Source organism: Meriones unguiculatus, chromosome 1, assembly GCF_030254825.1.
Source record: "Meriones unguiculatus strain TT.TT164.6M chromosome 1, Bangor_MerUng_6.1, whole genome shotgun sequence".
Taxonomy (NCBI): Eukaryota; Metazoa; Chordata; class Mammalia; order Rodentia; family Muridae; genus Meriones; species Meriones unguiculatus.
In genome coordinates this window covers 22,671,858-22,686,632 of record NC_083349.1, presented here as the reverse complement: position 1 = coordinate 22,686,632, position 14,775 = coordinate 22,671,858, and the positions used below count along the sequence as shown (strand labels likewise).

At 50.6% G+C, this 14,775-nt stretch overlaps 1 protein-coding gene across 4 annotated transcripts in view; it reads right to left on the bottom strand.

The window, feature by feature from the left end:
* Positions 1–6,398, bottom strand: part of Kmt5b (lysine methyltransferase 5B) — a 53,291-nt gene extending 46,893 nt beyond the window's left edge. The window contains exon 1 of one of the 4 annotated variants that reach the window (XM_060383461.1): positions 6,039–6,398. The gene's annotated coding sequence lies outside the window, so the exon portion shown is untranslated. Of the gene's footprint in view, positions 1–5,073; positions 5,199–5,438; positions 5,671–6,038 lie in introns of those variants that run through there. The other 3 variants (XM_021634373.2, XM_021634380.2, XM_060383464.1) reach the window with 3 other exon arrangements.
* Between the last annotated feature and the right edge of the window lie 8,377 nt (positions 6,399–14,775).

Below are 14,775 nucleotides of genomic sequence, written 5' to 3'. Positions count from 1 at the left end.
AACACAAACATTGCTTTGAAAACAAAAACACTCTTCAGAGATCACTGAGTCATTAAAACACATCAGACACTTCATCTTGTCCTATAAACCAGATGAAATGATTCATTTTGCAGACCTGGAATCCACTCATTTCTACAAACACAGCAAAAGCCTGCTGGGAGCCTTCAGGCACTGTTCGTGGTGCTGGAATAGTTGTTGTGGTCATGGAACACTAGAGGGCCCACAAGAGCTTCCACTTTCAGAAAAAAAATCATGCAGAACCACAACTTCAAAGGTTGAAACGATGGCTCAGTGGTTAAGAGCACTTGCTGCTCTCTCAGAGGACATGAGTTCAGTTCCCAGCACCCACATCAGGTGTCCCTTCAAAGGGGAAACACAGAACGAAGGTGCCCTAACCCTGTACCAGGTACTGTAGTGTTCACAATCGCATGTGTGTTGAGACTTATGGCTCAACTATCTCACCATGCAGACATCAGCATCATTTTGCTGCTCAAAAAAGCTGATCACAGGTGGCAATGCTGGGTCTCAAACCCTTGTCTATATTCAGCCCAGGCTGAGCCACAAACAAAATACTAAAGAAAGTGATGACAGACAAATGCTCCCTGTGTCTGCTTACTTGTTTAGTGTGCCCTAGTACACACAAGTGAAGACATGCTGCAGGGATGGGGCATCCACTGATGTATGCTAGTATCTCAATTCAAAAAACCACCTGGACTGTAAAGCCTTTTGTGACACAAAAGCACATGAAGCCTGAAGAGGGGCTAAGTAAACCAGCTGGAGATGTTAAGTATGACTAAAGCAGGGTGAGAAACAGGAAGATATGGGAAGATGAAGAATGCAGGACTCGAATGCCTAATTGTTCCACAAAACAAAAGGCCTGGTCCCATCAACGCCTTAAACACAGTGGCAGCAGACACTGCAACACAGCTATTGACTCTTGCACCAATAGTCCTCTGAGCAGCACCCAACCTACATTTATAACAGCATCACAGGTTTATACACAACCCTACAGCTGAAAGGTATCTGAGCTTGCCCCATTCCCATGCCAACTAGCCCTAAACTCAGGGCCTGAGGCCAGAGGCAGCAGATGTTTGACTGTCCTTGGGCACCATGCGAAAAGAATGGCAAAGGAAAATGTGACTTAAGAGGCTCACAGACTGTGGGCAACACCTTTATTCCTCTGTGAGACTAAGATAATGAAAGCGGATATTATCAGGTACATGAGAATTCAGCCACTCTTAACTTTCTGGCCTGAACAATACAATATGGGGAATCTGTTCCCCCCAAAAAATGTAAAATGAAAAAATACACAGACATACATATGTGTGTGTGTGTGTGTGTGTGTGTGTGTGTGTGTGTGCGTGCATCACTGGAAGTTAATACAGATTTATAAAAATAGGCTAGGATGATTCTTTATTGTATAAATGGAGTCTCTACAACATGCTTTTAAAATAATAAAACCCTACAATGCATTTAATATGAACATAACGAAAAACTGGGAACTAAAACAAGTTATATTTAAAATGGAAAACTATTTTTGTTTTGGCTTTTTTTCGGGGGAGGCGGTCAAGACAGTTTCTCTGTGTAGCCCTGGCTGTCCCGGAATTTAATTTACTCTGTAGATCAGGCTGACCTCAAACTTAAGAGATCCGATTGCCTCTGCCTCCCAAGTGCTGGAATTAAAAGCGTGCACCACCACTGTCAGGCTTTGTTTTGACTTTTTGAGACAGGGTCTTACCATGTAGTCCAGGCTGATTTCCAACTTGAAAGCCTCCTATCTCAGTCTCTGCAGGGCTAGGATTACAAGTACATGACAACCACCATGTTCAAACAGTTTGAAAAATGTTTGAATAGGAAAAAGTAGATTTCAGATCATACAATAGGCAAAAAGTAGTTTAGATATTGATCAGCCATCTCTCCTCTCACTGATACTTCTAATCTTTAGGAAGCATCCAATTACTCCGCAGTGGAGATTACAATAAGACCTATAAAAATCTATGTATAACAATTTCCTGTTAGAGTAGGAGGAAGAATGCAGGTATGAAAGATGGAGGAGACTGCTGAAAAGGACCTACAGCCCAGTTAAAAACTTGCTGACTAGGAACCCTTGTCTCCTATACACTAAGTTTACGGAGTTCAGTCATTTAAACGTACTAAGTTTGGGTGCTGGAGAGATAGCTCAGTGGTTATATGTGCTTGTTACTCTTGCAAAGGACCCAAGTTCTGTTCCCAGAACCTGCATAGTGGCTCTTAATCATCTGTAATTCCAGTTCTAAGGGACTGGATGTCCTTCTTGGATCTCTGGGGGCACCAGACATACATATCCAGGCAAAACAAGTAATCTACATAACTTTAAAATATATTTTTAAAGTATGCAGGGGTTTTAATTCACACTTCAAACATAAGAGCCTTCTTTTTTAATGATCTTTTAATTATTTTGAATTATGTGTATGCATGTAGTTATGTGCACATGAGTACAGTGCTTTTTGTTTTTGTTTTTTAGTACAATGCTCTTAAGAGGCCAGAAGTGTCAGATTCCACCTGACAAGTGGTGCCAAGAACTGAACTTAGGAACTCTGGAAGAGCAGAGCTCACTGAGCCACCTCTGCAGCCTAATGTTTTAAGGTTTCAAAACTGACAACTTATCTAATAAAGAGGTTACTTTGCAAACTGCTGCACTGAAGTCCACATAAGTCCAGAATTTTTACCTTGCAGTAACTTTGATTTATGAGTCTTACTACAACTAAATCCACTTTCTCCACTGACATGCCAGTAAAACAAGTGTTTTATCCACTCCTAAAACAAAGAGGTAACTAAAAATAAGGCAGAAAAAGTAAAGGTTGCACATACGCATAAACTAGTCTCTAGTGCAGAGAACTAACTCTACTGAGTATACAACTACGCCACAACTGTCTCTCCCTGAATCACTCAATACATGCTAAGCAGCCAATAATGTGAACCCATACAAGGATGACACATGGTCTCTTGTTTTTACAAGAATACTCGAAAGCCTACAAAGTCCTAGACTTCTGACGAGAGTGGAGAAGGATTCTGGTGAATGGAGAGGAGGTAAAGTTCACATATGACACAAACACACAAAATAACGGAATCATGGTGATTTATCTGAGATGATTTGCTTTGCAAACCACTGGAAAAGTACTACTGACAGGGTGCTTCTCGGACACTATACACTAATCTGTCGTGCACCCCAGCCACCTGGGCCCTACTAACCTACAAGTTGAAACCTATGTAGAACAAAAGCACATTTGAGGATCCAAGGATGACCCAAAGGGAAACATAAACAGACTCCCTCACCCACCTATAAAACACCTGCTCAACCTCACCAATACCCAGGGTAGTCCCCTCTCAACTGCACACATTTCTGCAACCCAGCCTTATCAGGCACAGTCCACTAGTATCTTCCACAAGAGCTGAGAGCTCAGAGGAGTAGCCCAGTGTCACCAGAGTGGGCGAAAACACCTCCAAAAGAGCACTTTGGAAAGAAAGGAAAGAAAGAGTCCTTGGAAACGATTTTTGAAAGAGCCGGATTTCAATCACAGAGAAAGCTCTTGAAGTATAAACACTCCGAAGGTAAGAGGTTTGTTTCTTTTGTCTGTTTTTTAAATAACAATGTTAAGAAATACTTTCAACAACACTGACTAGATACAGTTTGAAAAACTACTAAACAGGCTTGACAAGTTGGAGATGAACAAATTCTCTTTCATGAAATGACTACTCAGCACCTGCCCTAAGGTGGACCAGATAAATCTCAACACTAGGAATCAACAGGCTCAGAAGGGACGTGCAAGCGCACAATCCCACACAGCATGCAAAGATGGAATAGAGAAATCGTGCTTTCTGTGTGGGACAGCCAGGACACTTGCTCGAAAGACCGTGCCAGCAGCAGGCTGCGTTCTTCTGGGGCTTTTCTGTAGATGGGTGTATGCTGGGACAAAAGAAGGGGCGTGGGATGCCAGAGACTGGGTAGCCGAAAGGCACCCGGTACAGGGATCTAGCACAAATGAGCTTGGGAGAGGGAGGAGAATGTACTATGTCAGAGAGGCTACAGTCTCAAAAACTGTTTCCCCACAGGCGATATTAAGACACTGGCAGACTTTAACCCTGGGCCATAAAGAACTCCTCGTGAGGAGCTCGGTCAAACCTGCATCTACACAGTAAACGTGTGTCTTTGGCAATTCACTCTTCAGGCATGGGCTTCACACACAAATCATCTGCGATCGTTTCATGCAAAAAAACAAAAACCAAAAACAAAAAACTTCTTCCTCGTCTCTCAACGGGCTTATAGTTTTGTCTATTAATGACCAAAACTAATGAGCGCTGCTGTCAATTTAAAAAGAAAAAAAAAAGTGGAGGGGAGGGGGGACGGGAAAAGTGACAGGGGGAAGCGAGTTCCTCTAAGGAATCCATCCACTCGGCAGCCTCGGACCCCTCGGGCCGCTCTGCGTAGACTGTTTCAGGTCTAGAGCGCGGGTTTACAAGAACTCCATCAACCCAGGCAGTTCCTCTCATCCGCTCCTCCGGAGGGGAGGTTCTCTCCGAGGGCACCCGGTTAGCAAGTTCAGGATGAGCTCGGCGTCTCCCTCCCGCAGTCGGGACGTCCGCAGGGCCGGTGACGCCAGCGCCTGGGCGCCGGGCCTGGGGGGAGCGGGCCCCGCGACGCCGAGGGAGACAGGCACCGAGGGGAGGGCGCGTACCGGAGAGCGACAGGCTGAGCCGCGGCCACAGGAAACGAGGCTCGGGCCAAAACAAAAACAACCGAAAGTTCGGCGCGCCGGCGCGAGCACGCTGGGCGAGCCGCTCCCCGGGCGCCCATTGGAGGAGAGGGAAAACACAGTCCCCCAATCCCGAGCGCCCGGGCGGCTCCCCTCGTGCGGCGGCGGGACGGCCCCCCGCCGGCCGCTACCGCTCCCTTCCGGCCGCCGCCGCCACTGCAGGCCGCGCTCGCCCGCTCGCCCGCTCGCCCCGGCGGCCGCCCCGGCCCCGCAAGCCCCGCCCCCGCGGCCCGGGCCCCGCACGCACGCACGCACGCACGCGCACGCACGCCCTCCGCACCTCACCGCCGGCACGGCCCGTCTTCCAACCCCCGGACCCAGCCGAGAGCCCCCGCCGCCGAGCCCCCGGAGCGCCCGGCTACACTCTCCCGTCCCTTCAGAAAAATAATGAATCACCCAGAAAACATTCTCCTCAAAAAAAAAAAAAAAGCGGAGAGTACGATCCAATATGGCGGCACGGACGTAGCACCGCCCGCTGCCTCCGCTGACGGGAGGGGGGAGGTAAAGGAGTCCGCGTCCGCCGAGCGTGTCCCCCCCCCAGCCCGGCCGCCGCGGTCGCCACCGCGGCCCGCGCCCGGCCGCGGTCCCCGAGCCCTGGCTCGCAGCGCTGGGTCAGCCCACTGCCTCACAGCCCTCGGGCCTCACCTCCGCCTCGCGCGCCGCCGCGGGCCCTCAGAGGCATCCGCCAGCCTCGGGGCTTCGCGTCCCGCGTCCTCGCGCAGCGCCGGGTGCCGCCTCCGGTCCCCGGGCGTCCTCACCTCATAGCCCCCGAGCCCCGCCGCCGCGCCGCAGACGCGTCGCCGCCCCCGGTGAGCCACCCGGACACCGCCCGGGCTCGGTGGAAGGACACGAAAAGGAGTCCGCGGCTGGCGGCGGAGGGACACCGCGCCGGCTGGCGAGCGTGCGCGCTCCTTCGCCCCGCGCCGGCGGCCGCGACGGCTCCGATGGAATTCTGCGGGGGGAGGCGGAGAGGCGCCGAGGAAAATGAAGTTCCCCGCCGCGGCACCCGACGGCGGAGGCACGGGGGCGATCTTTGCCGGAGAAGGGGCCGCGTCGTTGCCGTCGCTGAGCCTCGAGGCGGAGGGATAGCGGCGAGCGGCGTGCGGAGATCCCTCCGCCCGGCTGCCCTTTAAATCTCGGTGGAGGCGGTGTCGCCGCGCGCCCGCCGGGCGCCACCTAGCTCGCCGGCCGCTCGCTGCCCCGCGGGGTCGGCGCCCGCCCCCTCCCGCGCGCACCTGCACCTACCAGGGACAGCTCCCGAGGCGCGGCGTCGGGGGGCCAGCCGCCGGTGCGCGGCGCTCCGAGCCCGCGGTGCCTCCGGGGCGCACCGGGGGGAGGCGGCCGGGGATGGCGAGTTTCTTTGTTGTGGGGCTGGGTGTCGTTGGGAGCAGGAACACCCTTCAGGACCATGTGGGCCACGGGAGCGTTACCGCGCGGGAGGCGGGGAGGGGGCGTGCGCTGGGTTCCCCCCTGCTGTCACCGGCCGCACCTCGAGCACCTTACTGAGTGCCAGCCTCTCCGCGACGCGCCCACTCCTCGCCCTCGTCGGGATCCACCGGCGCGAGGAGAGCGGTTTGGTCCTCAGGGAGCTTGGGGCGGAAGATCCGGAGTGGCTTGCACCCACGCCTGGGGTATGGCGAAGCCCCACCCCTTGGATCCTGCAGTCGGATAAGGGGTGCCACGCAACAATAACGAGGGTCACATCCTGGCCCCTAACCGGGCATCGTTCCCCGCGATCTGGTGCACTGCCTGATTTCCTCCTCGGGGTAATCCCCAGAGGTCTAGAGCGTTGTGGGTCCCTCCTTACACATAGGGAAACTGAGGCACGGACTGTATAGGTGACTTTTCAACTGCCCAGGGCCGGAGCCACACACCACTCCGCGAAAAACGCAGGCTTTAAATTAGTGAAGCTGGTGGCTGGGACCTCAAGGAGATACTTGAGGTTGTCAAACGCGTCCAGAAGAAGCAAGCATCTGAGTAAGGTGGAGAGTGCTAGTCCAGGCGCTGGAAGGGAAGAAAGAACGCAGCTCCTGTGATGCCTCGACAAGGCGGGCAGCTGAGGCGCTTCCAGGAGGCCCCAGCCTTCCTAGTTTCCTCCACCACCACCACACATACCCTACCACAGTGGGCAATGTCTAAAGGATGGCTCAGCGGGGGACACGGTCCTAAAGCCCGGCTAATGCCAACTTACCTCCTACTGGGTCTTCTTTCATCTTGAGTGGTAGGCATGACGCTTGTTGTTTGTTATCCCCTTCCACAGACGGGAAACAGAGGCACAGCAAGCCGCCGAGGACACCGAGCCGGGAGGGTGTGGTTCTTCAAAACCAGAATGCCTGCACTGACCTCAGCTGTGTGACTTGTCTCACTCCACAGACCATCTTGGGAGTGGGCAGCGGGCATAACCTGACCAGCCACAGGAGAAGCAGGGCTTGACCGGTCCGGGTCTGCTTCCTGCGCTCCCGGCTCACCTATGCATCAGGTCTATCCTCCCGTGTTCCCTTTTTGCCGACACAGCTAACGATTCCTTTGATCTTAGTTGTTTTGGTTTTCCTGGTTTCTTGCTAAATGTTTTCTCCCAAGCCTTCTGCAGGCTTGGCTCTAAGTACTGAGGTTGCTTCTGCCACCTTTGGTATTGGATGCCAAGAAGCTGAGCACATGGGAACGCTCTCTACCTCCAATAGGCACCATGGCCCTAGGGTGACTTTCAGAGATGAGAGGCTCAGATTCAAAGTCCGGCCAAACTTCAGCAACTCTTAGCCCCAAGCTCTCCTGTCTTCACCACCCGGACCCAACAACACATGACCCTTGAGGCTCACACAAGCTCCCAGCTCTATATGACCTTAACCTTCCAAGATGCCAGTGCTTCCATTTATTCCCTGCCAAATGCCAGGCCGAGTGTTGTGGGCATTGCCTTCCAGCAGAGTGAGCTGGGATCCCAGCCTGTCATGGCAGACACGAGAGAGCACAGTACAGCCTTCCAGCCTCTCCAGTGTTGGGCTATCCCTCCAAGCCTCCAACATCTGCTGTTCTTCAGTGGCAGCTGGGAGACCTAGGTAGACCATGATTATTGATGAAACTGGGCTGGGCTCAGGGCCTTTGTTGAACCATGTTGAAAGACTAGGGTTTCTAGAGGTCTTGATCTAAGGTCCTGGCTGAGCTGGCTCTTGCCACAGCTGGGAGCCACCCTCCTGGGAGAAACTGGAAATTAGACTTTCCTGCAGTGAGAGAGGCCAGTTAGAGGCTCCTCCTGCCAGCTGGCAAGGAGTAGGGGTCAGTAAATAGAAGGCCTGGCACCTGCTGGGCCCCACATGACAGGAGCCTAGGCATTTCCAATATGAAGCCTCTGGATGCCCTGTGGTGGGAGGACCGGCCACAGAGCCTAATCCCCCACCCAGCCTGGCTAGACTTTGAGGGCTTTGGCAGAAGGGTCTCAGTCTGCCCTGGCAGAAGCAGCCTGAAGCTGACCTATGAGAGCCACAGCCCGACACTGGCAGGTCCCCTTTACAAGCAATACCCTTAATAGGGCACTGACTGAGCCCACAAAGTTAGTTGCCGTGGCCCCAACAGGCTGGCGTTGGTATGCCCAGTAGCATTTTAGTCACCCAGCCTGTTCATGTTCCATGGTACCCCTTCTTCAAACGCCAGCTTCCCTAGTTCCCTGTTACTCTGTAGGACCCCATACTCCTTCAGAGTCCTTGCAGGCAGGGCTGACCCTGGAATTTCAGGTTGGGTGAGTCACCTCTCAAGTTCTACTTGTAAAGCAGTTTGGGTGTTTGGACTCCTGCATGCGCCTCTCCAGCCACTCCCCTGCTCCCCAGCAATTACAAGACTGCTCTGCTGAAAGCAGGTATCAGAGTGGTGGGAAGTGGGGCTAGATTTGGGCATTCTGGGAACTCTGTGGGTGGCTGGCTTCCTGGTCGTGAATATGGATACCAGCAGGCTGCCAGACTGCCCCATCTCAGACACTTCTGTAACTCAGCTTCAGTACAGTTTCCTTCCTCACACCTGCAGTCGCACAGATCACCTCTCATCCTCACCTCTGACTCACCATTCTGTCTATTAGCGAATACTCTGTGAACTGTAGTCCTCTCCACCAAGGGAGCCTCGTCTTCTTCATTGCTGCCTCTAACAGCCTTCAGAACGGCCCCTTGGAATGCTATAGAGAGGACAGATTCACACTCAGTTCTGATTCCTGGAAGGGAGGGAACACTTGGAGGATAAGTGCTCACTGACCCCTCTCCCAGCTCTAGGGATTCAAGGATTCAGCTGACGACTCTTCTTGTTCACACCCATGAGCTTGGAAGCAATGTACAACCGGGGGGTGGGAGGGTGTTCATTGCATCCGCCTGGGATAATTAGACACCAAGATAAGTGTCCTGTGGCTGAAAGATGTCACTCTGAGGGTTCCCACACAGCGTCTTCTACCCCCTCCCTCAACTAAATCCAGACCTTTTTGTATTTGTCATACCAATTTCCAAATTTTACAAAATTATTTTCAACAAGATGCTTCCCCCCCCCCTTTTTTAACACACACCTAGAACTAAGCCCAAGAGGACTCTCCATCTTATTCTGTGGTAACAGAATACCTGTCATTGACAAGAAGGAGTTCAATATTAGACTCACGGCTCTAGAGTCTGGCAAATCTGAGGCCATGATGTTAACATCTGGCGTCCGCCCTCTGGATGGCTCTTCACACTATGAGGAAGAACAACACAGCTAGTTCAAGTCTTTACTCCTTTAAGATTTAATTGTGTGTACACTTGTGGGTATGTGCATGTGAGCACTGGCCGTGTGAGCCCAGAAGACAGCATCAGTTCCCCAGACAGCTGTGAGCCACCTGGCATGGGTGGTGGGAACTGAACTGGGGTCCTCTGGAAAAGTGTATGTGATCTTGAACCACTCAGCCAGCTCTCCAGCCACCTGTTTCACTTTTTATAACGCTCCTCCTGGGCTGAAAAGATGCTCTGTCAGTAAAATGCTCGCTGTCAGGTACGAGGACCAGAGTTTAACTGCTAGGACCCATGTGAAAAGGTCAGAAATGATAATTGGCTTGGCTTGCGGTCCCAGTGTTCAGGGAGGCTGAGCCAGGTGAATCCCTGGAGCTAACTGGCCAGCCCAGGCTACTTAACAGATATCAAGCCAGTGAGCGATCCTGGCTCCAAAAATACGATTGATGCTGGAGAGATGTCTCAGTGGTTAAGAGCACTGGCTGCTCTTCAAGAGGGCCCAAGTTCGATCCCCAGCAACCACAAGACAGTGTACAACCATTTGTAACTCCAGTCCTAGGGGCTTGGATGACCTCTTTAGTGCACACCCATGAGAACACTGTACACACGTGGTGCACAGTCACACATGAAAATAAAGCACCCATCAACACAAAAAAAGAGAGCAGGGCACGGTGGCACACAGCTTTATTCCACCTCTTAGGAGGCAAAGGCAAGTAGGTCTGTGAGTTTGAGGCTAGCCTGATCTACATAGTGAATTCCTGGACAGGCAGAGCTACATAGTGAGACCCTGTCCTAAAAACAAAACAAAACAAAAACAATGGACAATTCCCAAGGAATGACACCTGAGGTTGTCAAATGTCCTCCTCATGCACAAGTGCATGCATACACACGCACACACATGCACATGTGTGCACACATAACACACATGCACAAAAAGAAAACCATTCATGTCATCATAGAGACCTACCCCCACGACGCCTTCTTAGCCTAACTCTGTCCCAAGTCCCCACCGGCAAGCACAATGAAGATTAAGTGCTAACACTTGGGCGTCTTCTTGATTAATGGTTTATGTGGGAAGGACCAGCCCACTGTGAGTAGTGTCTGCCCTGGGCAGGTAGGCATGGGCTATAGATAAGAAAGCTAAGCAAGGCTGAGTGGTGGTGGCGGTGGCGGTGGCAATGGCGGTAGCAGCGAAGGAGGAGGTGGCTGAGAACACCTTTGACCCCAGCACTCAGAAGACAGAGGCAGGTGGATCTCTGAGTTTGGGACCAGCCTGGTCTACAGAGCAAGTTCCAGGACAGCTCGGGCTACACAGAGACACCCTGTCTCTCGAAAAACCAAAAAGAAACAATAGGCTGAACAAGCCTGGGAGCAAGCCAGTAAGCAGTATTTCTTTATGTTTTCAACATTCCTGCCTTGAAGTGTAAGACAAATCCTTTCTCAACCAAGTTGTCTTGGTCAATGGTTTGTCACAGCAACAGAAGACATCACCCAAGGACCAGCATAACTAAATATGGGGCTCACACTTGTAACCCCAACATTTAAGATGCTGAGGCAAGAAGGTTGCCGTCAGTCCTAGTCTCAAAAGAACCAAACAAACAAACCAAGTGCAAAATAAACAGCTTTGACTTTGTGATTTGTTCATGTCTTTGTTTTATTTATTATTATCTGGGGGGGGGGGGGTGTACATGTGTGTATATAATGAGCGTGAAAGGATGTCCGAATGCCAGGGCACACATGTGGAGGTCAGAGAACAACCTGAGGAGGCAGTTCTCTCCTTCCACCCTGTGGCTCCGAGGGTTGGAGCTCAGGCCTGCTTTTACATCCTGAGCAACCTCTCCAGTCACCTTGAAGCAAGCCCTTCAATTTGAGTTTCTGACGTTTCTGTATGGTCAGATCAAGCTCAGGGATCTCTGTCCAGAAGATCTCAGAAGAGATGTCTTCTGGCACCATCTTGGCAGGTGGCAAAGGGCCTCAGCTTGCTCCTTCCTGGTGAGGTCCCCTTGGGTGTCTTCCTCTCCCCTGGAAAGTCACTTACTTTCAGTCTTAGGTTTTAGGAGCTTGGAACTTGGAAAGATGTAGTGTTTCATTCCTCGTTGTGCTATGTGTTTGTTTATCTGTTTGCTTGTTTATTTTATTTTATGTTTTTTTGAGACAGTGTCTCATTATGTAGACCAGGCTGGCTTAGAACTCACAGACATCTGGCGGCTTCTGCCTCCCAAGTGCTGGAACCAAGGGTGTGCGCCACCACGCCCAGATGCAATGTACGTATCCTGCCCTTCTGGTCTAGAATACTGTCAGAGCTCCGTCTCCAGGCTTGCGAAGCTGGAAGGTGGTAGAAATGTTCAAGGATGGGCTGTTAATGTTATCCCTTTGGAGGGGATAGAAGACCTTTTCTCTTGGATTGCCTCGGGTATTTTGTTATAGTGATAGAAAGCTAAATAGTCAGGCTGGAGGGATGGCTCAGCGGTTGAGAGCACCGGCTGCTCTTCCTAGACGTCCTAAGTTCAATTCCCAGCAACTACCTACCTGGTGGCTCTCAACCATCTATAATGAGATGTGGCGCCCTCTTCTGACATGCAGGCAAAACACTGTGTACATAATAAATCTTAAGATAAAACAAGAAAGCCAAAGAGTTTCTCTCTCACCTTCTCCCTCGGTCCTCCTTTCTTTTCATCTTGGATTACTCTCTCTTTGCTTTCTATCTCCCTCCCCTCTCCTCGCTGCTCCCCTCTTCCATATCTTCCTTCTGTTCCCCTCTCTCTGGTAGTAGCTTAATATGTAGTTATGCCTTAAACACACACTTCTCCTGCTCCAGCCTCCTAAACACTGGGGATTACACACAGGTAGCACCATGCCTGGCTTTTTTTTTTTATATTTATATTTGTATTTATTTGTAGTTTTATTTATTTTAGCTGGAAATTGAAAAAAAAGAAAAAACCCAAATGCCAGTCAACAAAAGAATAAATAAACCATGTGTGGTCTCCCAATGGGACAGAAAGCTACTGAGACACAAAGGAATGAGCTACTGTTACAAACAGCTTGGACAAATATAAAAAAATCACTGTGTTGACAAAAAGAAACCATGAACAATAGAAAAAAAACAGGGTGTTGAGTTAAACTTCACAATGTCCTAGAACTAAAATCTTAATCTGTGGAAAGACCTGAAGACAAATGACTATTTGTCCCCTGTAGGTTGCCAGACTTTAGTCAGATAGAAGCATCTCTGAGGTCGATTATACAGAAGAGCATGTTGGAAAATTCTAAAGTTGAAATCCAAATTCTATGTGAATTATGTACTCAAAATCGAGGGTGAAACCTGAAAGAAAAAAAAAAACAAAACCGCCTCATTGAGCTTGACTCCCACTCAATAAAAACATCTCCAGTTTTTCCGTGGCGTGTCTTTGACCCAGGGAGCTTTGAAGGAAAGTTTCCTCTTTCTGTTTTTCTGTCATTATGATGTCCAGAACTGACCCAGGTTAACAAGCCAACTCCAGGTTCACAGTGAAAACCTGAAGATTCCGGGGCTGAGGAGATGGCTCAGAGGTTAAGAGCACTGGCTGCTCTTCGAAAGGTCCTGAGTTCAATTCCCAGCAACCACATGGTGGCTCACAACCATCTATAATGAGATCTGGTGCCCTCTACTGGCGTGCAGGTGTACATGCAGGCAGAACACTGTTACACATAGGAAGGAAGGAAGGAAGGAAGGAAGGAAGGAAGGAAGGAAGGAAGGAAGGGAAAACCTGAAGATTCTAGTTCCTTTGCCAAGGTATTATTACTGAGGGAGATTTAGGAAAGAGGGGCACTGTTCTAGAACCTTCTATAAACTCTTGCCTCCCTGATGCTGCGTGGACTGTTAGTTCCAGGCTTTTCGGAACTAAGCTTGGTAGTCTCTGGGCAGTGTGACATTGTGGTTGTCCTCGTAGGTATATTTTGAATGGCCAGCTTGTCTCATAGTAAATTCTAAGGAGTGCTGATTCCTCAACCAGAAGTGGATATGATTTCCCAGATTGTACTCTGAGAGGTCAGAGAATGCTGACCTGAGCCCCCAGTGGAGGTGACTTTCCAGGTGAGGATTCAAGAGCTGGCTCACCAGGGCAGAAAGGAGGAGCCTGGGCTGTCCTCTGTATGTCACGGTCGGTTTCATTTGCTAACTTTACTGGACCCAGGGTGCCCAGATAGCTGGATAAACACTGTTTCCTGGTGCGAGCGGAGGATGTTTCTAAAAGAGATAAGCCATCAAAGCAGTGGGCAGAGGATAGCAGCAGGCCTTCCCAGTGGGAACATCACCCACTCCCTGGAGGCTGCAGAGGGGATCTTAGGTCACCTTATGACAGTCTGGAGTTTGAACTGCCCCATTTTAGGGGCTGGAGAGATGGCTGTGTGCGCCCTGTTCCTCTAGAGGACCAGAGTACGATTCCCAACACCCATTTCAGGTGGCCCACAACTGCCTGTGACTCCAGCTCCAGGGGATCGGACACTCTCTGAGGCACTTAGAGGCCAGAACACATGTCCACAGACATATACACATACACACCAATAAAAATAAAATAAACCTAAAAGGAAAGAAAAAGAAAATCCAAAGCATGTACTAGCTTGGTTTGGTACTAGCAGAGGTTCCAGAAACACACTTTAGATCCTGAGATAGACTGTCTGTAAACAGGGAGGAACTGACGGTCCCAAGATAGACCGTCTATAAATGAGGTATGAACTGCTGGTCCTGAGGCAGACCATCTGTAAAAAGAGAGGAACTGCTGTCAAGTGGGAAAGAATCTCTACGCTTGGTTCAAGTATGCCTTCCCCCTTCTTCCTTCCTTCCTTCCTTTCTTTTATTTTGTGTGTGTTATAGGCACACGTATGTGTTAAGGAGGAGAGGTGCTACCTCATAGGTGTGCTGCAAGCTGCAAGTGCAGGCACAGGTACAGCAGTGGAGCGGTGGGTGGCTGAGAGCTTACAGCTAAGCCATAAGCACAAGACAGAGAGAGCTAATAGAAGGGCACCTCAAAGCCCATCCTGAGTGACAGCACCTTCTCTAGCACGGCCACGCCTCCTAATCCCAAACAGTTCCATCATCTTCTAACCGAGTATTCAGATACACTTGAATCTACAGGGTTCATTCACATCCACTTGACTGGCTCTGGAATCAATTACAGACAGCTCTGCAAGAGTATTTCTTAGCTGGATTAACTGAGGGAGGATGACCCTCCCCTTGAGGGCATGGCGCCTCCCACCAGTGGCCCAAATGTGAGGAGGTC